The sequence below is a fragment of the Capsicum annuum genome, chromosome 11 (genome assembly GCF_002878395.1).
Source record: "Capsicum annuum cultivar UCD-10X-F1 chromosome 11, UCD10Xv1.1, whole genome shotgun sequence".
NCBI classification, from domain to species: Eukaryota; Viridiplantae; Streptophyta; class Magnoliopsida; order Solanales; family Solanaceae; genus Capsicum; species Capsicum annuum.
This window is the reverse complement of record NC_061121.1, coordinates 148669839-148675981: the sequence shown is the minus strand read 5'-3', so window position 1 is coordinate 148675981 and position 6143 is coordinate 148669839. Positions and strand designations below refer to the sequence as shown.

At 35.5% G+C, this 6143-nt stretch overlaps 1 non-coding gene across 1 annotated transcript; it reads left to right on the top strand.

The window, feature by feature from the left end:
- Window positions 1-5290: 5290 nt before the first annotated feature.
- LOC124889050 lies at window positions 5291-5397 on the top strand. The gene has a single exon (XR_007047667.1). It is a non-coding gene; the product is annotated as a small nucleolar RNA R71 (small nucleolar RNA).
- Window positions 5398-6143: the final 746 nt, after the last annotated feature.

The window sequence follows — 6143 nt, the reverse complement described above, 5'->3', positions numbered from 1 at the left end:
TTAGAGGGATTGGGATATTTATATATGGAACCAATGTTTGGTTAGGGTTGGGTTAAGCCCAACAAAATATAATTATATTTTTTCAAATTTAACCCTCACCGCGATGCGGTGGAATCGAGATGAGCCTCTAGAATTTAATAATTGTCTTTTGTTACCTCACTATGAAGCAGTGAAATCATGATAACATATTGGAAATTGAAAATTTAAATTTATCACCTCACCGCGATGCGGTGGCTTTTAAATCCATATTTTCAGTGCATTTTTCAACTCCCTTTTCTTACCTGATGGTGTACCTAACTTACACACGTCATTTTGTAATCCTTATTGCTTCCTTGGATGTGGTATTATCCTTGGTGTCAGTTCTATCATCCCTAGATACTAATAAAAAAATAAAACATCATAAGAAATAGTGGGTTGCCTCCCACTTAGCATCTTAGTTTTGGTCATGGCACAGCTCATTTTTATGTATTTTTTCTTTTTTTTCTTTTCAAACAACTAAAACCAAAAATAAATTATGCTATTATAATATATTCATGGGTTTTCTTCCACGTAGAACCTTAGTTTTAATTTTGACATGACTCAACTCAGTCTCACTCATCTGCAAAGCTGATGGACACATTGTGTTTATCTGGATGATTTGCGGAATAATGCTTTACACGTTGTCCATTCACCAAGAACATTTTAGTCTTTTACTTTTTCCACAGTTCCACTGCACTATGAGATGTCATACCTACTACCTTAAAAGGCCCAAACCATTTAGACCGCAACTTACCCAAAAATAATTTCAACCTCACATTCAACAACAAAAGTTATCCTGGTTAAACAACTCTATCAAGTATATTTGGTCATTTTATTTCTTAGACTTCTCTTTGTACAGTTTGGAATTCTTATAAGAATAGAGACGAAACTCATCAAGTTCAACAAGCTTCAACAATCACTTCTCACCCACGACTTTCATATCAAGATTCAGCTCTTTGACTGCCCACTAAGGTTGATGTTCTAGATCTACATGAAAATGGCTTACTTTCCCATAAACCAAGGATATTAAGAGGTACCTATAGGAGTCTTATAAGCTATAGTATAAGCCCATAGTTCATCATCTGGCTTTTTAGCCCAATTCTTCCACTGACCATTGATAGTCTTTTGCAAAATCTGATTTATCTCCTAGTTGGATACCTCTACTTTACCACTCATTTATGGATGGTACGCAGTGGTCACTTTGTGACTAACACCATATTTATCTAGAAGATTTTTAAACCAAGTTTTAATAAATTATATACCTTTATCACTGATTATAGCTCTAGGAGTGACAAATAAGGAAAATATGTGCTTCTTCACAAATTTCAATAGTACTCTAGCATCACTAGTGGGAAAATCTGTAGCTTCCATCCACTTAAATATGTAATCGATTGCCACAAAGATATACAAGTTTCATGGGATGGAGGGAATGATCCCATAAAATCTATCCCCCAAATATCAAATATCTCAACTTCAAAAATATTATTCAAGAGCATCTCATGATGCCTTGAAATATAACTAATCGCTGGCACTGGTCATAACCCTTCACAAAAGACACTGCATCCTTAAAAAAAATTGGCCAAAAGAATCCTAATTGTAATTCCTTTCTACCCGTTCATTCACCCCCATGATAGCCATCATAAGGAGATGAATGATATTTTTGTAGCACTTGTTAAAAATTTTATTCAAATACATATCTATGCACAATCCCATCTGGACCCTATTTGAACAGAAATGGCTTATCCCAAATGTATGCACGCGAATCATGTAGCAACTTCTTTCTCTATTGAATGATGATTTTTAGATGGTACACCCCCCATTCTAATAAATTCATGATGGATGCATACCAAGGAACTTCGCACACATCTAGATCCAATAATTTCTTATCTGGAAACTCTTCTCAAATGCATATTGTATCATTACGAATATGGTCATGATTCTCTAGTCTGGACAAATGGTCTGTAACTTGATTCTCTACTTTTTTTTTATCACAGACTTCTAGGTCAAATTCTTGAAGCAATAGAATCCACCTAATTAATCGTGGGTTTGCATCTTTTTTATTGAACAACTACTTGATAGCAGCATGGTCTGTGTGAACAATTACCTTGGTGCCTAGTAAATATGATCAAAATTTGTCGAATGCATAAACCAGTGTTGACATCTCTTTTTCTATGATGGTGTAATTCATCTGGACATCATTCAAGACTTTACTTGCATAGTAAATATAATGAAATACCTTGCCTTTTCTTTGGACCCAAACTACTCCCATAGCCACCTGCATCACATATTAGCTCAAATAGTAATGCCCAATATGGAGAAATCAAGATAGGTGCTTCTGTGAATTTCTTCTTTAGCTTCTCAAAAGCTTCTTGACAAGCATCCCCAAAATCAAATTTATCTTCTTTTTCTAACAATTTACACATAGGGCTTGTAATCTTCAAAAAATATTAAATAAACCGCCTATAAAAGCCCACATGCCCTAAGAAACTTTTCACTCCCTTCATTATTATCTAATGTGGTAGCTTTTTAATCATTTCTACTTGGGCTCTATCTACTTCAAGTCCTCTACATGACACCTTATGGCCAAGGACTATTCTTTCCTTGACCAAAAAGTGGAATTTTTCCCAATTCAGCATAAGATCTTTCTCTTCACAATGAGCTCAGACTCGATCTAGATTATGTAAGCATACATCAAAAGAATTACTTTAAATAGAGAATTCACCCATGAATACCTCACCAAATTCTTCAACTATGTCATAGAAAATTTCTATTATGCATCTCTGAAACATTGCAGGTGCATTGCAGAGACCAAAAGGCATGCATCTGAATGCATATGTGCCATATCGGCATGTAAAAATTGTCCTTTCTTGATCTTCTAGTGCTATCGAGATCTCATTATACCCTGAGTATGTTCCCAAAAAGTAATAGTATTCTTCTCTGCCAACATATCTAATATTTAATCAATGAATGAGATATGATAGTGATCATTTCTTATGGCTTCATTCAACATTTCATAGTCGATACAGATTCTCCATCCAGTCACTATGTGGGGGGGGAATCAAATTATTAGATTAAATGGTAACCATAGTCATCCCACCTTTCTTTGGGACGCAGTGTACTGGGCTTTCCCATTTCCTGTCAAAAATTAGGCAAACAATCCCACTATTAAACTACTTAATGACTTCTTTTTGTACCACTTCTTTTATCATCGAATTCAATCTTTATTGTTACTGCACCCTTGGTTTGTAACCTTCTTCTATGTATATGTTGTGTATGAAAAAATCTGGATTTACCCTAATAATGTCAGACATCTACCACCCAATCGCCTTATTTCTTCTTTTAAAGAATGCCATTGCTTTCCTTACTTGTACATTAGATAAACCTGCAGACAAAATAACAAGCAAAGTATCATTTTAACTAAGGTAAACTTATTTCAAGGAGAAAGAACCTTAAGCTCCAATTTTAGAGCTTTATTAATTGAAGCTTTGGGCGATGGGCCAATTAGCCTATTCCATGGCTCAAAAGGTAGATTTCTCATTTCGAAAATCGCAAAATTAATGAATTGAACCAATTTAAGTGCCTCTACATCTTCATAAAGTTCATGACCCATCAAAGCTCACTCTAATGGGTCATCTAAAAACATAGCCTAAGATCAGACTTAAGGTATATAACGGATATGGAAGATAATTCTTCAAATATAGTAGACAATTTTAGCACCTTATATACATCAAAAACCTCTATTTTGTCATACACTCTCATAGTCATCTTCCATGTTGCTACATCAATAAGTGACTGCCCTGTTGCTAGGAATGGGCATCCCAAAATAACTAGAATAACCGGATTAACTTCAAAGTCAAGAATAACAAAGTATACTGGAAAAATCAATGATCCCACTTGCACTAAGACATCTTTAATTATTCCATTCGGCCTAGCAAGGGACCTATCAACCAACTGCAAGATAATGGTCAAGGGTTTGGGACTCCCAAGACCCATCTTTTGAAACTAAGATGTCGGCATAAGATTGATGCTCGTCCCCAAGTCAAATAATCCAAGAGCATTGATGGCCTATCCAATAGTGATCTACAATGTAGAAAATACCTAGATCTTTAAGCTTCATGGGTAATTTTTTTAATCTTAGATGTGCATTCCTCAGTAAGTGCAGTTGTAGCATACTTTGTCAATCGGTTCTTGTTTGCCACTATGTCCTTCAGGTATTTTGCTTATTGTGGAACACTATGTAGAATATCAATAATAGAAAGATTTACATGAACCTGCTTTAGAAGATCCAAAAACTTCTTATAACTTGTCTCCTCTTGATGCTTTTGCTACCTTTGAGGAAAGGGTAAAGGTATAGTCTTCTTCTCCACTTGAATTTCATCACCTATAGCTCTTTATTTGATCCCTTTCTCCTAATTATTTTAAGGATCATCATCAGTAGTTAAGGGACTAACCCACTCAAGCATCGCCTTCTTTAACTGTAACCCACTCCTTATTGTGACTACGTTTACCTACATTAGATTTGTCTCTATATCGCTAGGTAAGCCTCCTTGAGTCTAGTGTTTTCTGCTCCTATAATCTGATCAAGTTGCAACTCCAAATTCCTAGTAATCAACAGTGAGTCTTCATATCTGCCTGTAGACTTTTTGTATCCACTATCATTTGTGTCTAAGAAGCTAGAGGTTGCTTTAACATCTCCTCTATATTGCTCTTTTTGTAGTGGTTTGATTATTATGAATACTGTTGATTCTGTTTCATTAGCCCCTTATACTTATTATTGAAGTGCCTGATTTACACCCCATGAGAAATTGAGATGATTCCTCCAGTTTGGATTATAGGTATTACCAAAGTTTTGTCTCCTGGACGATTGATATTCCCTATATAATTAACAGAATCTGGATTAACTACATAAGCATCTGTTGCATGCTCACTACTTTCCCAAACCTTACACCAAGAATTTACCTGTTGGACTACATTCGTTGTTGCTACCGGTTGTGCAACCCCCAACTTTATGCTGCTGAACTGATTAGTAATTTGATCTTGGAGTGATGCAAGTTGAACTGATAAGGCAGTGACCTGATCTACTTATAATACACCTGTAATATTCTTAGGAGTAGTCTTTGAGTCATCATTCCATTCAGGGTCCCATTGTAAAACCCAATTCAGCAGTGTGTACAATTAATCATAAGTATTCTGAAGAGCTGTTAAATCCAAAAGAATCTTGGTATTTGGCTCTAGCACCTCAATGAAACTATGAACAATAACATCATTAGACTGATGATGGTGAGGTTAGTTTTTGAGCATAATTTTAAATCTCTCCCAAGCTTGGTAAAGATTCTCTTATTCTTTCTGTCTAAAACTCAGGATCTCACTTCTCAAACATGTCATCTTACCTGATGGAAAAAATCAACTAAGGAACTTCTGAGCTAGATTTTCCTAAAAAGTAATGAAGAGTGGTGGTTCAGCATATAACCACCTCTTCGCTTCTCCAATTAAAGAAAAAGGGAAGAGAGTGAGTCTGACATAATCAGCATTCACCCCTGCAGGAATGTAAGTATCACTTATTTCCAAGAAGGTTTGAATGTGCTGCTTAGGGTCTTCATGTGAAAATTATCAAATTTCTCAGTTGAATTAAACAACTACATCATATTCTGCTTTAATTCAAATCGACCACCTAGATCAGGCTTGCGAATACTATTAGTCGTATGGTTTGTGAGTGGGATTTCCACCTCACAAATAGGTCTAGCAGTTGCTTGAGAAGAAGCAACTGGAATAACCAGAGCTTTTACATGCCCGACATTTGGATCAACTGGATCATTTCTTTGTTCAACTATTTGAACTTATTGAATAGGATAATGAGATCTTCGCCTCAGTTGAAATACCAGTTTTGGTTTCTAAAAAGGCTCTACCAACTCTCTATCTCTCGCCATTCCTGTATTCAGCTAAACCTACAAAAAGTCAACTGCTATGGTCAAGTCGTTAACAGTTTAACTTACTATCAAAAACAAAAACTTTAGTAAATTATTAATTCTACTAGTTTCCTACAAAGGCACCAAAAACTTGTTGCATTCAAATACACACGCATGTGTACACGATCTTACAAGTAATATAGTGACTCAGAAAGTCAG